The 20,169-nt window shown below is 43.8% G+C and overlaps 2 long non-coding RNA genes across 3 annotated transcripts; both read left to right on the top strand.

Annotated features, from left to right (window-relative positions):
* Positions 1 to 1,260: 1,260 nt before the first annotated feature.
* Positions 1,261 to 18,582, top strand: LOC125705111 (uncharacterized). Of its 2 annotated transcripts, none has more exons than XR_007381420.1 (5): positions 1,261 to 1,469; positions 7,626 to 7,790; positions 8,005 to 8,116; positions 8,291 to 9,731; positions 18,248 to 18,582. It is a non-coding gene; the product is annotated as an uncharacterized LOC125705111 (long non-coding RNA). The 2 variants fall into 2 exon arrangements; XR_007381421.1 differs by lacking the exon at positions 18,248 to 18,582 and adding an exon at positions 17,972 to 18,115 and having other exon boundaries at positions 1,365 to 1,469; positions 8,291 to 9,455.
* On the top strand, positions 15,615 to 17,076 carry LOC125705122 (uncharacterized). Its single transcript, XR_007381437.1, has 3 exons — positions 15,615 to 16,011; positions 16,495 to 16,606; positions 16,775 to 17,076. It is a non-coding gene; the product is annotated as an uncharacterized LOC125705122 (long non-coding RNA).
* Positions 18,583 to 20,169: the final 1,587 nt, after the last annotated feature.

The raw sequence follows: 20,169 nt of genomic DNA, 5'->3' as shown, positions 1-20,169 counted from the left end.
TTAAGTAATAAGTGCAATGGGGATGTAAACTGGCCACCATATAATAAATACTAATAAAGAGCAGAAGTGGAATTTTAACAATGTGCAGTACAATGCAGTGCGTGGGGGGGGGGGGGGGGGGGGGGGGGCAGATGCAGGCCACTGTCTTGTCACTGTCTTGGTTAAAGAAGCTGTCCCTGAAACAGGAAATTCGGGGGGGATGGTGATGCACCAGTAGCGTTTTCCAGAGGACAGGAGTGTTAAGGGGTGTGAGCCGGATGACTGATGTCCCAGATGATGGATCCCCTTCTGTCAGTCTCACTGGACGCCAAATATCGCAGTGGCTGATCGGCAGGATCCATGAGACACACAGACACATATATGCAGCTGAGAGTAAGCCTGGGGGGAGGGGGAGGGGGTTCACAGTACAGGGTCAGACAGTGTGCAGTGCCCCTGGAGCAGGTATTATTTATTTGCCATTTGCACAAGTACATGAACACTGGAATTATTTATTCTCCACATATCCTGCCTCTCTCTCTCTCTCCCTCTCTCTCTCTCTCTCGTTCCCTCTCTCTCTCTCTCTCCCGCTCTCTCTCGCTCCCTCTCTCTCCCTTTCTCTCCCGCTCTCTCTCTCTCCCTCTCTCTCTCTCTCTTTGAGGCACACACGCCGAGCAGAGCTTGGGGTATAAGGGCTCAGTCAGCCATTTATATGAAGCCCCAGGAGCCTTTATGGAGGTTAAGGGCCCAATGAAGATGCAACTATTCCATCGAGGATGAGATTACAAGTACAGCTGAGTCAACACATGATGCTGGAACCATTTTGATAGTTTTATGGTATATATGTTTAATATCAGGGCGGCATGGTGGTGCAGTGGTTAGCACTGCTGCCTCACACCTCTGGGACCTGGGTTCGAGTCTCCACCTGGGTCACATGTGTGTGGAGTTTGCATGTTCTCCCCATGTCGTCATGGGGTTTCCTCCGGGTACTCCGGTTTCCCCCCCACAGTCCAAAAACATGCTGAGGCTAATTGGAGTTGCTAAATTGCCCATAGGTGTGCATGTGTGAGTGAATGGTGTGTGAGTGGCCCTGCGATGGGCTGGTCCCCCATCCTGGGTTAGCCTCAGCATGACTCCAATTAGCCTCAGCATGATTTTGGACTGTGGGGGGAAAACCGGAGTACCCAGAGGAAACCCAACAATGACATGGGAGAACATGGAAACTCTACAAACATGGAACCATGGTGGAGACTTGGACCCACGTGCGAGGCAACAGTGCTACAGTGCTAAAATATTGTCTATTACCTATTATTATGCCTAAATGTAACCTGTCTGTATAGGAACGCCTGTAAATTGATGTCATATTTTGGCTACGAAACCACATTTAATTAATAATTTGCCACAGTGGGAGGAGCTCATCTTTCTGACTTGAATCAGACTGACGGAGAGGGATACAGGTTTTGGATCGTAGTTTTGGACCGCTTGAAGTTTGTGTAAGTACCCTTTTCCGTGTACACATATTTACATTTTCGTTAATTACGTTAACTGAGTAAATGTGGGGGGCGGCATGGTGGTGCAGTGGTTAGCACTGTTGCCTCATACCTCTGGGACCCGGGTTCGAGTCTCCGCCTGGGTCACATGTGTGTGGAGTTTGCATGTTCTCCCCATGTCGTCGTGGGGTTTCCTCCGGGTACTTCAGTTTCCCCCCACAGTCCAAAAACATGCTGAGGCTAATTGGAGTTGCTAAACTTGCCCGTAGGAGTGCATGTGTGAATGAACGGTGTGTGAGTGTGCCCTGCGATGGGCTGGCCCCCCATCCTGGGTTGTTCCCTGCCTCGTGCCCATTGATTCCGGGATAGGCTCCGGAGCCCCCGCGACCCAGTAGGATAAGCGGTTTTGGAAAATGGATGGATGGATGAGTAAATGTGGCTGTATATCACAAGCGTCTGCTGGGTCTTCACCAGTGCAGTGTTATTGTTTATTTTTTTGATCGAACATCAAGACAACATTTTATCCAAAAGGTCCCATTATTGGGCAGATACTTTAACATATTTTCGATGCATTAAACTTCAGTGGCATCATACAGACGTTTAGAAAGAGGAATCGGCCGCTGTTTGGCAAATTTAAAAGTACATTAGGAAAGCGATCCGCGTCGAGTTTATATGACAGTAACATATAAACACGGGACAAAATGGGTAAACTTGTCTGCAAGCGATATTTAAACATGAATTAATATACAACGCAATCGTCTAGCAAATATATTAGTACATCACACAGGAAATACAAAGGTACTTACATACATAATTCGATGACACAATAATACCGAACTAGTTAAAGGAAAGAAATATGAACTATCGTTGCAAAAATGACGGACACTGAAATTAGATCTTACGAAATATTAAGGAATGTCAATTCGGTCAAACCTAGCAGTTTGTACTCAGAGTAAAGGTCTTGGCGGGGGACGGACGTGCCGCAAGTAAATAAGGGTATTATTGATTTCTCAAAGGGTGCTGGATGAATTCAAACAACTGCATGAATCTGTTCAACTACTGCTGCATGGTCTTACTTTCAGAGGTGGAAAGTCCAGGTCCAGAAAGTATAAAGCCAGACCAAGGTTTTGTTTCTACCAACCAATTATAGCATAAAGAGTCACAGTCACAGAGTACTCAACTCGTTGGCTGGAAAAAAATGTGGACTGGATTTGTACTTTCTGGACCTGAACTTTACACCTCTGATTACTTTTCAAGAACCCTTTGAATAACAGTAGAGGCCACGTGCACTGGTAGAACCTCTCTGCTTTCAATGTTTCAGGTGGATCGAGTAAGTCAAGGTCAACAAAATGTAGCTCTGTGTTCTCTTCTATATCATCTGCTCGTCTGAGCAGCAGACAAAGCAGTCTGGCACTGACAGCGAAAACGTCACCCACACCCCGCCATTTTTAAGCTAAGGTTCAAATAAACATAATACCACTATTACTTGAATTATTATGCTATGTCAGTTATGTAATTTACCTGAATTATTCTGTTATGTCATTTTCCTGAAATATTCTATTGGGAAGTGTGGTTATTTTATACCGGCTAAGCATCGCATTGCCAGCAGAGGGCGCGCAGCGGAACGTAGTACAGCAACGGTATCTGGCAGAAAAGCTAGTAACCAGAACTCTGATAACAGATAATAGTAGTAATTTATTGTATAATCTCAATTCTAAACCATAATATACAGAGTAATGGGATTCGGTTATTTGGCAGGAGTTTTGTCTAGTTGCGGTCGTTAGAATAGCGGGCACTGATTTAAAGGATTCGGCGTGCAAAGTTAAAAGATCATCTGATACCTTTATGTGAAAAGTAAACTCAGTTAAGCGATTAAACTCAGTGAATGATTGTTTTACAGAAGTGATGTGGACTGTGTAATGTACTGAGTGAAGTAGGTAATGGTTAATACGTTTAGCTGTTTAAAAGTGCATCAGTAACGAGTTACAGAAGATGTTATTCATATGCAATCCAAGGTCCATCCATCCATTTCCCAAACCGCTTATCCTATTGGGTCGCGGGGGGTCCGGAGCCTATCCCAGAAGCAATGGGCACGAGGCTGGGAACAACCCAGGATGGGGGGCCAGCCCATCGCAGGGCACACTCACACACCAGTCACTCACACATGCACACCTATGGGCAATTTAGCAAGTCCAATTAGCCTCAGCATGTTTTTGGACTGTGGGGGGAAACCGGAGTACCCGGAGGAAACCCCACGACGACATAGGGAGAACATGCAAACTCCACACACATGTGACCCAGGTGGAGACTCGAACCCGGGTCCCAGAGGTGTGAGGCAACAGTGCTAACCACTGCACCACCATGCAATCCAAGGTCTTCCGACAAATAAAAAGTTGTTTTAAAATGTAAGTTTGAAAATTTTTCACTCAGAATTCAGGGTTGATCTTTTTAAAGTCGTTTTGTGAGTACACAGGGGAAAAGAAGCACAGTGACTGATGTCACTAAATGATGTTAGTTAATATATGTACAATTCTTAGAAGCATAAAAGTCGCAATAATGTTTATACTCGGCTCCGGACTCTTACAGTGGCTGCATCCGTCTACAGCAGGGCTGGCCAGTCTCATCCAGAAAGGGCCGAAGTATATGAGGGTTTTCGCTGCAGCTCCCTAATTAGATGACAAATTGGAGGACCGATTGGCTGAAGAGTCTTCACACCTGATTTTGAACAGCTGACCTAAATGTCATCCCAAAAGCCTGCACGCACACTGGCCTTTTGCGGACACGACTGCCTACCCCCATTCTAAAGCCTAGTTCATACTCTACTTTTCCATGTGTGCTTTCGGGCTGGGGAGGGTCGTCCGTGCAGCAGCTTATGTTCATTCTACATTTGGATGCAGCTGCAGATGGTTGCTGTCCGATGCACACAGCAGTGATATTACACCAGACCAGCAGAGGGCGATGTACAAACACAAATACAGGAGGTGTAGTGAAATGGATAAAATTTTTATCAACAGTTTCAACGTTATTAGTCAACGGCTGGCCAGTATTATGGTAATAATGCATGTCTCAATATTTTGAAATCCTTACAACAATCTTAGCCGGGACCCCAATCCCGCCACATGCCTAGCAAATTTTATCTGCTTTAAAAAATACTGTATCCCCTGGTATAATGTCTGAACAGTATGAAGAGTTAGACATGCGGGTACCTGCAACCCTCCTCATACAGCAGCTCACCATAACTATTACAACAACAACGAGGGCTGTAGTCCTGGTCTAAACTTAAAAGTGTTAGCCCTTCCTAACTGTGCCCCATAATGGATCATAGTTATCGAAGTTATAGAATAAATAATGGGGGCTTGACCTCAGTGTCCTCAATAATAAATACGGGCATTACAACAACTATTCTTCCTCTACGCTTTCATTGTTGACTACTGATCCGTGAAACTATACACTGCCACTTAAGGTCCCTATACCTAATCGGTCGTTGCACAAGGTTTCCACTAGACATAAAAATCTCTGGGGCAGAGGTTGCTGAGGTGGTTAAAAAGCTCCTCGGTGGCCGGGCCCCGGGGGTGGATGACATTCGCCCAGAGTTCCTCAAGGCTCTGGATATTGCGGGGGTGTCTTGGTTGACACGCATCTGCGGCATCGCGTGGACATCGGGGGCAGTGGCTCTGGACTGGCAGAACGGGCTGGTGGTCCCCCTCTTTAAGAAAGGGGACCGGAGGGTGTGTTCCAACTATAGGGGGATCACACTCCTCAGCCTCCCTGGTAAGGTCTATTCGGGGGTCCTGGAGAGGAGGGTCCGCCGGATTGTCGAACCTCGGATTCAGGAGGAGCAGTGTGGTTTTTGCCCTGGCCGTGGAACAGTGGACCAGCTCTATACTCTCCGCAGGGTTTTGGAGGGTTCATGGGAGTTTGCCCGACCAGTCTACATGTGTTTTGTGGACTTGGAGAAGGCATTCGACCGTGTCCCTCGGGGAGTCCTGTGGGGAGTACTCCGGGAGTATGGGGTGCCGGGCCCCCTTTTAAGGACAGTTCGGTCCCTGTATGACTGGTGCCAGAGCCTGGTCCGCATGGGCGGCAATAAGTCGGACTCGTTTCCGGTGAGGGTTGGACTCCGTCAGGGTTGCCCTTTGTTACCGATTCTGTTCATAGCTTTTATGGACAGAATTTCTAGGCGCAGCCAGGGCATTGAGGGTGTCCGGTTCGGTGACCTCAGGATTAGGTCTCTGCTTTTTGCAGATGATGTGGTTCTGTTGGCCTCATCGGACCGTGACCTTCAGCTCTCACTGGAGCAGTTCGCAGCCGAGTGTGAAGCGGCTGGGATGAGAATCAGCACCTCTAAATCCGAGACCATGGTTCTCAGCCGGAAAAGGGTAGAATGCTCTCTCCGGGTTAGGGATGGGGTCCTCCCCCAAGTGGAGGAGTTTAAGTATCTCGGGGTTTTGTTCACGAGTGAGGGAACGATGGAACGGGAGATCGACAGGCGGATCGGTGCGGCGTCAGCAGTCATGCGGACGCTGCATCGGTCTGTCATGGTGAAGAGAGAGCTGAGCCAAAAGGCAAAGTTCTCGATTTACCAGTCGATCTACGTTCCTACCCTCACCTATGGTCATGAGCTATGGGTAGTGACAAAAAGAACAAGATCGCAAGTGCAAGCGGCCAAAATGAGTTTCCTCCGCAGGGTGGCTGGACTCTCCCTTAGAGATAGGGTGAGGAGCTCAGTCATTCGGGAGGGACTCAGAGTAGAGCCGCTGCTCCTCCGCATCGAGAGGAGCCGGATGAGGTGGCTCGGGCATCTGATTAGGATGCCCCCTGGACGCCTCCCTGGTGAGGTGTTCCGGGCATGTCCCACTGGGGGGAGACCCCGGGGAAGACCCAGGACACGCTGGAGGGACTATGTCTCTCGGCTGGCCTGGGAACACCTCAGGATCCCCCCAGAGGAGCTGGATGAAGTTGCTGGGGAGAGGGAAGTCTGGGCCTCCCTGCTGAGGCTGCTGCCCCCGCGACCCGACCTTGGATTAAGCGGGAGATGATGGATGGATGGATGGCTTTAAAGTTAATGTAGCAGGTCGTAGTCAGGATTTCATCTGTAAGACTGAGCTTTGTCTGAAAAAGAATAAATGAAAGTTTCAGTCAGTGTTCCTGTCCCTCACTGATAATTGTGACAATATTACCAGCATCGAACAGTAACTAGCTTTAATTTGAGGGAGAATATTGTATATATGTATTTTTCTTAAAATGTTTTATTTTACATTATTTTACATTTCTTTTTAAAGGCTTTGCCCTTTCCAGGCCACAGTTGTAAATAAGAAACATGTTCTTAATCTGTCTTGCCTGGTTAAATAAAGGTGAATAAAAAAAAAAAATAAAAAAGAATAAGATTGGAGTGGATGAATGGCTTGTGTGAGTGACTGAGTGTGCCTGGTGATAGGTTGGAGCCCCATCCTGGATTGTTCCCTCCTGGGCAGGGTGTGCCAGTGCTTTTCCTAGGTCCCACTTAAGTCTGAGGTGCATGCACAACAATCAAAACGGCACGATGTGCTGTGCTCCGCTAACCAAATTTAATAAAGATTACTAAGTTATGGGTTTCACAAAATACATCTCATTAATATTTTAGCTGTACTACTAATCTGCTTACCAAATATTGAGTGTAAATAAATGCCCGTATAGTATCAAAAAGCTGGCATCCTCCCAAATGCTTCACCTTTGACCTGAAGCCCTGGTGATTATTGCACATGTGGCATATAAAATCCATATGACATCATCCAGCCCTAGTCTGAGGTAATATATATACATAATTATTGTTCTTTATTCTGCATGTGTAAATGCTGTAAGAGAGATTTGTGTTTACTAATCTCTTGACAAAGTGGGTGAAGATCATGTTTCTGGTCAGTGTTTGTTTTACGTGCATTAAGTGGTGATTGTGTGGCTGCAGCGTGACTCAGTGGGTTAGGATGCTGTGTCTGTTAGCATAAGGTTGCTTGTTTAAATCCTGCGATTTCACTTTTGGGCACTTAAGCAAAGTCCTTAACTCCAATTGCTGTAGTGACTCTACTTTTTCAAATGAAGTATTTTGCTTTGGATAAAAGCATCTGCTAATACATATAAGATAAATGTTTTCTTCTTTTATCTATCATCCACACCTGCCTACAGTCACACAACCCCTCTAAAAGGTCGTGGTTCGACTCTGCTTGGCGTCATTTTAGCTGCAGAAGTGACACTGATCTTCACAAACGTCCAGTGGAATCATGAAGTCCCATCAGATCTCTGCCTTCTGCCTCCTGATGACAGTGCTGCTGTCCGCCTCTCTGGCTCAATGTAAGTCTGCAGCATCTCACAGCTTCTATCAGGACTTTGTCAGTATCTTAGATTTTAATGATTCATTAAGATTATGGACCCAATTGTGAGATATGAATACAGTTCTGACTAGTTTTTCACTGTGCATTTTTAATGTATATGTTCAGAGTGGCTGTATATATGTTGTATGTAGCCTGTACAGTACTTACATTTTCTGTTCTTCATGTCTCTCCAGATCTCATTGAACCAGTGCCGTGCTGTTCTAGATACTTTACTGCAAGACTGAGGATGGATCTGATAACTAGATATGAAGAGACCATAGCAGACTGTGATAAACCTGGAATTATGTAAATATTTACTCTTTTCATGTACTGTTTTGACCTATTACTGCTTTGTGATTTAAGGTTTGTTGTGTGCAAAATGTTTATAATATGAATGACTATTACTTCAGGGATCGATACATATGAAGAAAGATTGTAATTAGTGAGAAGAAGACCCATGTTTTTTTTTTCAATTTTCAGGTTTTACACCAAAAGTCGCCGTATACTGTGTGTCGATCCCAGCGAACGCTGGGTTCAGCAGGTGAAGCAGAAGCTGGATCTGCAGTAACGCCTCCTGTCTGCCTGGCAAAACACGAAGAATGAATTTTATTGCATTTACACTTCTGGTGTAATTTTCATATCACACTATTTTGTGTCACTATACAATCATTCAAACTTGTTTATTTCTAAAACAGCAGTCAAATGTCAGTTACACTCATATTCCTTTGCATGCATATAACTGATTAAAGATAATTGAAAGTTAATGGTGGCTGACTGTTCATGGTGGGTTTTCATTTAAATTGTATAATTTACGAAACAACATGCCTTTGGTTGGTGGGTGTATGAAAAAGACAGTTACAGATAATATATTCTGAATGAATGATATAAATATTTGCATTTTCAATTTATGTTCAGTACCAGTCAAAATTTTGGACACATCTACCCATAGAAAGATTTATTTGTAGTATTCTATCTTTTGAAATAATTATAGAGAGATAAAAACTATAAAATAACATATATGGAAGTAAGAATTGACCAAAAAAGTATTTAAAAATTATTTTTTAAGGAAAGGCAGGTGTTATAAAAAATACTCAGGGACCCAAATGTGGTGCAAGGGGAGTTTATGGAATCGACGATATTGTTCCTTGTCAGGGTCACGGAGCTGAAGAAGTCATAAGCCAGGAAAGACAGTCCTACAAGGACACGAAGGACAGAAGGTACAGTTAGGGCATCGGGAGATGGGGCGTGGAAGGACTGGGGCTGAGAAGGTGGGGCAGGTTAGGGCAAGACGAAGGACATGAGAGCAGTGCTCAGTAAGTGACATCAGGTCAGACATAGCTAAGAGTTCAGGTGTTTCCACTTTGGAGAAGCTGATTACGCAGCATCTTTGGTATCTTCAGTCTTTCTCGAGGGATCAGAAGCTTGGAACTTTTAAGGTCTACGGTTCATGAAAATTCATCACTGGGAGTCCCTCACTGGGACCAGTGGTTGAGGGATGTTTACAGTAGACCACTAAATTTATGACCCTTTAGACCTTAGAGTTGATTTTGATTAGAGTTGAATGAGTATTTAACTTGAAATATGTACAATTACGTTCCAATCCATTATCACATTCGTACACCAAACGTCACATCACGACCTGGAGGTTTACACATCCAAAGCAAGATAGAATTTAAAGCCAGGTCAGACAATCCTGGCTGCATCTATTCCTTTGATAAACTTCCTTAGCTGCTGTCTTGTTCACTGACGTTACTTTGGTAGAACTTTGCTTATTGCATCACTTAGCTCTTCATCTCCAAAATGCATCCTGTGTCTTTAGTTCCTGATGTCTGAGCTGAAAACTCACCTAATGTGCGGGTAGCTCTTGTCACATGCTAACACACGCAGCATTCTGCACCACCAATGCCATGATTTCCGGGAGGTTAATGTGTCAGTTTTGTATAATTGTAAATGTGCAAGAAAAAATAGAAGCTTAGTGTGAGAGAATGAGATTGGACTTAACTGTGGCCGTCTCACGGTCAGTCATGGGGCATCTGACAGCCTTGAAGTCAATGATTTTACAAAAGGTATTGGAAGAATTTGATCAAGTGCATGAATCTCGTCAAATACTGCTGACTGACGATATTATAGAAAATGAGAGGGTTGATTGGAAGGAGTCCATAAGTACTTTTAAAACTCAGATTGATCCACATGCACTGGTAGATCCCTCTGTGCTTCAAAAGGATCAAACAATAATAAAAATGTAGCTGTAATGTATCTTGTTGTATATCATCTGTTCCTGTGGCGGTTCTGGGTGGGGGGGGGTGGTGCATGGCTCCCTCTACGGTCCTCCCTAATTAGACGGGGTCGTGGGGGGGGGCAGTCCCTCTATGGTCCTCCCTAATGCTTAGACAAGGTTGTTGGGGGGGGGGGGGGGGGGGGCAGTACCTCTACAGTCCTCCCTAATGCTTAGACGGGGTCGTGTTGCTCGAGTCATACTTGTACTTGGATTTCACAGCTTCATGACTTGTACCCAGTTGTTTGTTACACAGTGATTTGTCATTTTAAAAAGACAATTAGACTTCTCATTACACATTAACAGTTCATTTTAAAATGTGAAAATCTAGTTGATGTCTCCCCCCTCCAGTGATGTGCTTGTGTAAGACAATGCAGTCTTGGAAGTGGTGGAGGACTAAGACTGTCTGAAGGGTAGGGGTGAAAAAAATAAATGGCCGCATGCTCACCCCCCCTCCCCACACACACACACACACACACATTAGTAGAATTGTATGCTACGTGTGGTGAAGTCATGTTAGTCCCTGATTAAGATTATTCAAACAGTGTTTGCCAGCTGAAGAAGATGGAAACTATGAGTACTCGGAACATGTGCCTGGGGTATCAGTCATCTGAGTTCAGTGGTTGAGGGGTGTTTGCAGTAGACCACTGAATTTATGACCCTTTAGACTTTAGAGTTGATTTTGATTAAAGTATTTAACTTGAAATATGTGCAATTATGTTCCCATCCATGATCAGATTCGCACACCAAACGTCACATCACAACCTGGAGGTTTTCACATCGTACAATCTGCATTAATTAATTCCTAATTTAAATGACGTCGTACATGTTGTTTGTTCACATCGGTACCTAGTACACTCAGTTACATTAACCATCATCAGATATTGACCCTATTAGATAAGTTTTACAGAACTTCTACTCTAAATTACTAACAGCACATCTTATTCTTAGGTTGTCAATAGTTTCCTAGAGTAACAGTTTAAATTAAGCATTTGTAAATTACAATTTGTGGTTAACTTGACCTTAATACAATAATTTAAAAACACACATAGTGATTCATTTATTCCATGTAAGGAAGGGATGAATGTAAGAACAAACGAAAGGCGCCTGCTGGCTTCTTTATGAACTGAGCAAACTCCTCTAAAAGCATTACTTTGGGTTTCAGGTCAGGTGGCCAGGTCATGTGATGCGACACTATCACCCTCTATTGTGGGCGGCTTGGTGTCTCAGGACTTCTGACTGGTGCTGTAAGTACAGAAAACTGACACACACATCAGGATCACTTCAGTAGCAAAACTGAAGGGGCAAACCTCATTTTAGTGTGGATATAGATTGGGGGATGACAGAAGATAAAATTGTTATATGGGTTCATTCATTTGAAACACACCAATTACCAGACTAACTCCCATATTAAGGGGATTTACTACAGTCTGCATACATCTGCTCCTTCGGCTCAAAGGAGGGGGGGTATCATGAGCGCAAGCTCAGGACCAAATTCACGTGGATGAGTAGAGGCGACGTCACATGTAGCAGGGTGTGCTGGACATCTTGATAGATTGAGGTCTCCAGGCAGCACCCCCCCAGGAGGAGTAGGGGAAATATAATGTACAATTAGTCAAAGTAGGGGAGACTATAGGCAGTGCTAACAGGTAGATGAGTGCACTATGAAGTGCAAAGTGCAAGCTCTGGCAGATATGGCTATGGCAGCATAAGTAGGAGGGAGAGGCAGGTATGCAATGCAGGCATGGGGAGTCCCTGAAATGTCAGCACTCCAATTCCACAAGGGATTGTGAAGCTAGAGTGACAGCACTGACATTCCAGTTAATCCAAAGCCAATGGCACCGATCCCCACCCAGCTCTACACCTCACACTATAGGTCTGACTGGGAGTGAGCAGTTAGCTAGAGCTAGAACTAGTGTCCCTATACGCTAAACTAAACAGATGTGTTTTTAGTCTAGATTTGAATATTGAGAGGGAGTCTGAAACCCGCACATCCGGTGGAAGACCATTCCACAGCTGAGGAGCTCTATAGGAGAAAGCTCTGCAGCCTGCCATAGCTCTTTCTACCCTGGGCACTAACAGATATCCTGCGCCTTGAGAATGAAGCAAATGCGGAGGGTTGTATGTGGTCAGCAGATCACTAAGGTATTCTGGTGCAAGGCCATTCAGTGCTTTATAGGTTAACAGCAGTATTTTATAGGCAATACGAGACTTAACTGGTAGCCAATGAAGGGAGGATAAGATCGGTATAAATATATTCCCTATATCCACTGCTATAATCACTAGCTGCACTTAGCAGTGGTTCATGCAATAGAGGCAGAGCCATGTGCAAAAACATTTTTTGAGCTATCAAGATCACTACACTCCTTCTTCCATCGTAATTGCATGTCACAAAACTATCAAGTTCCCTCCCTTAAACGCCTGCTGGAGATTCGGTGGACAGGTCACCACGTTTACCTTTGCCTTGCTGGTGAAGTAGTCAGTGCATCTCTACAGGCTCAGAGGAAGATGAGAGATGATGACTCACTGACTAATTTTGACATAGTGACACCTCTGTTCCCGCAACTAAACGGAAAAGAACAATGAGTTCACAGCTTACAGACAGTGTTGTTTTATGCCCTGTAGGTCACACCGAAACCTCTGTAGGTCCTAGCCAGGCTCTGAAGAGAACTCTGCTCAGCATTCTGGACAGAGCCATTGTGGAGATGGAGACCAGGTTCTCCAGAGGCATTCTTCATCTGATGATGGCAGTGAATTGCCTTCTCCCTCAATCTTCCTCTTTTCTGGATGCTGCCTTGTTACGCCCCCTGCAGGAGCTGGCAGGTACTGCCTGCAGCGACAGCCTTTCTAATGAAATTTGTGTTGTCAGAAAGTCATGTTAGAACAGAAGTTCACCTCTGCTGTTGCAGACCTCTCCACCATTTGCAAACACCTGCAAGAGTTTAAGGAAGCTTCTCCTCAGCTCCACAGTCTCTATGTAACTGCTGTTGTGATTGAAGTTTCATCTGCCGCATGTGAGAGTTCTTTCTCCACTTTGTCACGTGTCCCAACACCCTTCCGATGCACAATGTTACATGAGAGAAAGAAAAGCTTGGTGATTCTGGCTAATAAAGCCATATCAGCTGGACTATCCATCCATCCATCCATCCATTTTCCAAACCGCTTATTCTACTGGGTCGCGGACAGCTGCACTAGATATGGATGAATTTGTTAGGGTTTTTGCACAAAGAAATAAAAGACTGATCCTACAATAGAAAGTATATAATCAGATATGATCAATGAGTCTCTGAAAAAATGAAAATAGGGAAACTAAATAAAAAACACTGAGAATATTATGGGTTTGGAGTCAAAATACTAAGATTATGCATTAGTGGGTTTAAATATATTAATTATAACTATGGTTTACTGTAGCTTTTGTTAAAAGAAAAACATGAAACAGACAACTTTACATCTTAAACATACGAGCATAACACTAGACTTTGGTGACTCACCGACATCTCTTACTGCCCCCCCCCTCCCTCCCCATTGAATGCAGTCTAGAAGCGGGCCTGCCACACAGTCCCAGAGACACAGACACACCCACCCGCACACAGTCACACAGACGCACACACACACACGCAGGTCTTCAGGTCTGTTTGTGGTGGAGTAACAGTATACACGTAACCATGCTTCACCATGCTTGAATATCAAAAAGCCAATTTGTAATTTTATGCAGTTTCTATTATACTCAGTTATCTTGTAACAGACTGACATGAAACTGAATTCTCAGTAAAGATGGATTCCTCTGCTGGACTTTACAGTTTGACACAACAAAAGATCATGTTCACTAGTGAGACTTTGCCCAGATGTGTTAGGCAGTTATGGGGTGATTATGCAGGAATAAAAGACAAACCATGGTTTCATTTTGCTCTCTCACTCTCCATGGCCTGATACTCTGTTATATCTCATCTAGTGTTTCCTGTGTGAGCTGCTTTTTCTAGCCTGGGCGGTGGGGATAATAATTAATAAAGTACAGAAAATGTTCTACATGCAAATCACAAGTATACAACACAGACAAGCCTCTCTGCTCCTCTTCTCACTTCACGGGATTGTGGCTGGACAGAGAAGCATCAGCTGCGGTCTGACTAAAACGAAGGAAAATCCTTTCATCAGACTCTACAACTCCTCCCAGTGTCACTCATCCACAAAACAAGCCATTTACTCCTCCCTCCCCTCCATTAATTTGTATTTTGCTATGTGTTCTTACATACTTACATACTAAGTTTGTGCAATAACTGGCCTGCTGCCACTAATTTCTGCAGTGACTTCTGCAGTCTTGCTGATTGTGTAATACTGCGCCATGTGCAATATTAATATAATCGTGTTAAAATTGTCACGTGTCCAGAACAGAGAGACCGGGATCCAGAAATGCAAGCCGCCAAGCGCTTTATTTGGATAAACCAAACTGAGTCACTGAATGGGATAGGCAAAAGGCAAGGTCGAAAGACAGGTAGGGATGTCGTAAGCCGGGGGGTCAGTCCTACAAGGAAGCGCAAGACAGGAACATACAAGGGTGCGGGAACAGGACGAGCAGGAGCAGGCTGGGAGGACGGGTCAGGTACCGGGATGGGTCTGGAACGGGAGAGAGAGGTAAGGAGAGGACACGAGGCAAACAGGCAGGGTTGGGTATCAGGGAGAGACAATTGACAAGAAAGTGCTTGGTATGGCTTCTAAACATCAGCGCAATACTTCGCAGTGGTCCGGTGACTTCTGGCTGGCTTTATCCCCAGGCTCATTACCCGTAACGAGCCGCAGCCCGTGGTGTCCGCCCGTGTGGGCGTGACAATAATACTAGGTGAGCGACTAGGTGTTACCTAAAGAGTTATACTGTACTTTATTTGATACAATGACCCATAATGGCCCACTTGTAATACATTATGCAGACAGTAATGTCTGTGTGACAGACAGCTACAATATCGACATCCACCCAAAATGCTAGTGCAAGACGACACAAGACTGTAATAATTTTATTATTTCACTACTTATTATTTTAGTAAGTTAGTAGTTTTGAGTATTAACATATGACTATGAATGGCTTGAACCAGAATTAAGAGGAAATAAATTATTAAAGTATAGCTTAGTTAGAAGGTTACTTAACACACACTTGGCTCTACAGGGTTTCACAAACAACCAATAGCGAACATGCATTGCAGACAATGTAAATACCTTATAGGTCACACTCAGAATGCGTGTGATGTCAGTCCCGGCAAATTCTTCCCCTCTGTATTGTCTGTGGTCAGACTATTTTAGGTGCATTAAGTGCTAAATGTTTTTTCTTTTATTTTTCATCCACCCCACCTCTGCCACCTGCAGTCACACAACCCCTCTATAAATGGACGTGGTTTGACTCTGTTTCACCTCAGTTTAGCTGCAGAAGAGACGCTGATCTTCACAAACGTCCAGTGGAATCATGAAGTCCCATCAGATCTCTGCCTTCTGCCTCCTGATGACAGTGCTGCTGTCCTCCACTCTGGCTGATGGTAAGTCTGCAGGATCTCACAGCTTCTATCAGGACTTTAACAGTATTTTAGAGTCAAATATCTTTCATAGGAAATACAAGATTACAGACCCGACTGTGACACATGATTACAGTTCTGTCTAAACCAGTTTCTCTGTGTGCATTTTTCATGCATGTATTCAGAGTGGCTGCATGAATTTTGCGAGGCGGGGGCTCTCCAGGAGCCCCCCACACCCCAGCAGGGGATCAGCAGCATGATGTGCACCACTGCTGACCACAGTCTGCTCACAAGCAGCCACAAGGAGGACCGACAGAGCAGGCTGGCAGCTTCACCTGCAAGGCCTGAGGCTGCTGAGAGGAAGAAGGTAGATGAATTGATTGTAGGGGACAGACGAAGAGTGGGGGCTGCGGCTTCCACAGAAACAGCTGGTATATTTTTCCCATTTTTCCTTAATAAAACTTGTCTTCAATTGATATTTTCCATGAACCAATAGTTGGTACATTGGGCGGAGCCTAGTGCAGCACCGCTGATTGACTGATGCATTTTCCTCTATGCTGATTGGCCGGTTCTCACGGTTCCCCAGTCCTTATTGCAAACAGGAGATGCAATACAGTTTAATCATTTTAAAACTGTGCATTAAAAGCATTTGTTAGTGTGGCATTTTTTAAATAAAAGTTCTGCTTGCTGTCCTCCACTCTGGTTCAAAGTCTGCAGCATCTCACAGCTTCTATCAGGACTTTGTCAGTATCTTAGATTGAAAAGATTCATTAAGATTATGGACCCAATTGTGAGATATGAATGCAGTTCTGACTAGTTCCTTGATGTGCATTTTTCATGTATGTAGAGTGGCTGTATATATTTTGTATGTAAACTATGTACAGTATATGTTTTTGTTCTTCATGTCTGTCCAGATCGCTATGGACTAGGTCAGTGCTGTTTTACATACTTTACTGGAAGACTGAGGATGGACCTGATAGATAGATATGAAGAGACCAGAGCAAACTGTGCTAAACCGGGAATTATGTAAATATTTACTCTTATGTACTGTTTTGACCTATTACTGCTTTGTGATTTAAGGTTTGTTGTGTGAATAATGTTTATAATATGAATGACTTTTACTTCAGGGATCGATATATATGAAGAAAGATTGTAAGTAAGAAGACGACCCATGTTTTTTTTTTTAATTTTCAGACTTTACACCAAAAAGGGCAATGAACTGTGTGTCGATCCCAGCAATCGCTGGGTTCAGAACGTGAAGCAGAAGCTGGATCAGCAGTAACGCTTCCTGTCTGCCTGGCAAAACATGAAGAATGAATTTTATTACATTTCTGGTTCTGCTGAAATTCTCATATGACATTACTTTCTGTCATAATCAAAATCATTTTAATTTCTGCTGCATTTTATACTTCAATATCTTCAGCTTATATATTTTTAAAACATCAGTCAAATTTCAGTTACACTCATATTCCTTTGCATGCATGTAACTGATTAAAGATAATTGAAAGTTAATGGTGGCTGACTCAGGTTTTTCATTTAAATCATTTAAATTACAAAACAACATGCCTTTGGTTGGTGGGTGTACAGTATGAAAAGACAGTAACAGATAATATATTCTGAATGAATGATATAAATATTTGCATTTTCAATTCATGTTTAGTACCAGTCAAAATTTTGGACACATCTACCCATAGAAAGGTTTATTTGTACTATTCTATCTTTTGAAATAATTATAGAGACATCAAAACTATAAAATAACATATATGGAATTATGCATTGACCAAAAAAGTATTTAAAAATTATTTTTTTAAGGAAAAGCAGGTGTTATAAAAAATACTCAGGGACCCAAATGTGGTGCAAGGAGAGTTTATGGAATCGACGATATTGTTCCTTGTCAGGGTCACGGAGCTGAAGAAGTCATAAGCCAGGAAAGACAGTCCTACAAGGACACGAAGGACAGAAGGTACAGTTAGGGCATCGGGAGATGGGGCGTGGAAGGACTGGGGCTGAGAAGGTGGGGCAGGTTAGGGCAAGACGAAGGACATGAGAGCAGTGCTCAGTAAGTGACATCAGGTCAGACATAGCTAAGAGTTCAGGTGTTTCCACTTTGGAGAAGCTGATTACGCAGCATCTTTGGTATCTTCAGTCTTTCTCGAGGGATCTGAAGCTTGGAACTTTTAAGGTCTACGGTTCATGAAAATTCATCACTGGGAGTCCCTCACTGGGACCAGTGGTTGAGGGATGTTTACAGTAGACCACTGAATTTATGACCCTTTAGACCTTAGAGTTGATTTTGATTAGAGTTGATTGAGTATTTAACTTGAAATATGTACAATTACGTTCCAATCCATTATCAGATTCGTATACCAAACGTCACATCACGACCTGGAGGTTTACACATCCAAAGCAAGATAGAATTGAAAGCCAGGTCAGACAATCCTGGCTGCATCTATTCCTTTGATAAACTTCCTTAGCTGCTGTCTTGTTCACTGACGTTACTTTGGTAGAACTTTGCTTATTGCATCACTTAGCTCTTCATCTCCAAAATGCATTCTGTGTCTTTAGTTCCTGATGTCTGAGCTGAAAACTCACCTAATGTGCGGGTAGCTCTTGTCACATGCTAACACACGCAGCATTCTGCACCACCAATGCCATGATTTCTGGGAGGTTAATGTGTCAGTTTTGTATAATTGTAAATGTGCAAGAAAAAATGGAAGCTTAGTGTGAGAGAATGAGATTGGACTTAACTGTGGCCGTCTCACGGTCAGTCATGGGGCATCTGACAGCCTTGAAGTCAATGATTTTACAAAAGGTATTGGAAGAATTTGATCAAGTGTATGAATCTCGTCAAATACTGCTGACTGACGATATTATAGAAAATGAGAGGGTTGATTGGAAGGAGTCCATAAGTACTTTTAAAACTCAGATTGATCCACATGCACTGGTAGATCCCTCTGTGCTTCAAAAGGATCAAACAATAATAAAAATGTAGCTGTAATGTATCTTGTTGTATATCATCTGTTCCTGTGGCGGTTCTGGGTGGGGGGGGGTGGTGCATGGCTCCCTCTACAGTCCTCCCTAATGCTTAGATGGGGTCGTGGGGGGGGGGGGGGGGCAGTACCTCTACAGTCCTCCCTAATGCTTAGACAAGGTTGTTGGGGGGGGGGGGCAGTACCTCTACAGTCCTCCCTAATGCTTAGACGGGGTCGTGTTGCTCGAGTCATACTTGTACTTGGATTTCACAGCTTCATGACTTGGACCCAGTTGTTTGTTACACAGTGATTTGTCATTTTAAAAAGACAACTAGACTCATTACATATTAACAGTTCATTTTAAAATGTGAAAATCTGGTTGATGTCTCTCCCCCTCCCCCCCCCCCCCCCTCCCCCTCCCCCAGGTTCAAATGAACCCGAATCTCCAGTGATGTGCTTGTGTAAGACAATGCAGTCTTGGAAGTGGTGGAGGACTAAGACTGTCTGAAGGGTAGGGGTGAAAAAATTAAATGGCCGCATGCTCACTGTCACGACCGATCGCGGAGGTAAGCGGCGATCGTGCGGGAAGGCGGGTAAGCAGGATGCAGGCAGGCAGAATACGGGGATTAACGAGAGTTTAATCCAACAACAGGGAGCAGGAGACATGAAACGCCGACTAACATCAATGACAGACACGGGTTAGTACAAATCAGGAACTTAAATACATGAAACAAGGCAGCAGGAAACAAGACACGACTGGGCACGATCAGGAAATCACACGTGGGTAATTAGGGGGCGTGGCACACACGAGGAGCGGACGTCACACTCACCCCCCCCCCCCCCCCTCACACACACACACACACATTAGTAGAATTGTATGCTACGTGTGGTGAAGTCATGTTAGTCCCTGATTAAGATTATTCAAACAGTGTTTGTCAGCTGAAGGAGACGGAAACTGTGAGTACTCAGAACATGTGCCTGGGGTATCAGTCATCTGAGTTCAGTGGTTGAGGGGTGTTTGCAGTAGACCACTGAATTTATGACCCTTTAGACTTTAGAGTTGATTTTGATTAAAGTATTTAACTTGAAATATGTGCAATTACGTTCCCATCCATGATCAGATTCGCACACCAAACGTCACATCACAACCTGGAGGTTTTCACATCGTACAATCTGCATTAATTAATTCCTAATTTAAATGACGTCGTACATGTTGTTTGTTCACATCGGTACCTAGTACACTCAGTTACATTAACCATCATCAGATATTGACCCTATTAGATAAGTTTTACAGAACTTCTACTCTAAATTACTAACAGCACATCTTATTCTTAGGTTGTCAATAGTTTCCTAGAGTAACAGTTTAAATTAAGCATTTGTAAATTACAATTTGTGGTTAACTTGACCTTAATACAATAATTTAAAAACACACATAGTGATTCATTTATTCCATGTAAGGAAGGGATGAATGTAAGAACAAACGAAAGGCGCCTGCTGGCTTCTTTATGAACTGAGCAAACTCCTCTAAAAGCATTACTTTGGGTTTCAGGTCAGGTGGCCAGGTCATGTGATGCGACACTATCACCCTCTATTGTGGGCGGCTTGGTGTCTCAGGAC

The sequence above is a fragment of the Brienomyrus brachyistius genome, chromosome 12 (genome assembly GCF_023856365.1).
Source record: "Brienomyrus brachyistius isolate T26 chromosome 12, BBRACH_0.4, whole genome shotgun sequence".
NCBI lineage: Eukaryota > Metazoa > Chordata > Actinopteri > Osteoglossiformes > Mormyridae > Brienomyrus > Brienomyrus brachyistius.
This window is presented reverse-complemented; position numbering and strand designations above follow the sequence as displayed.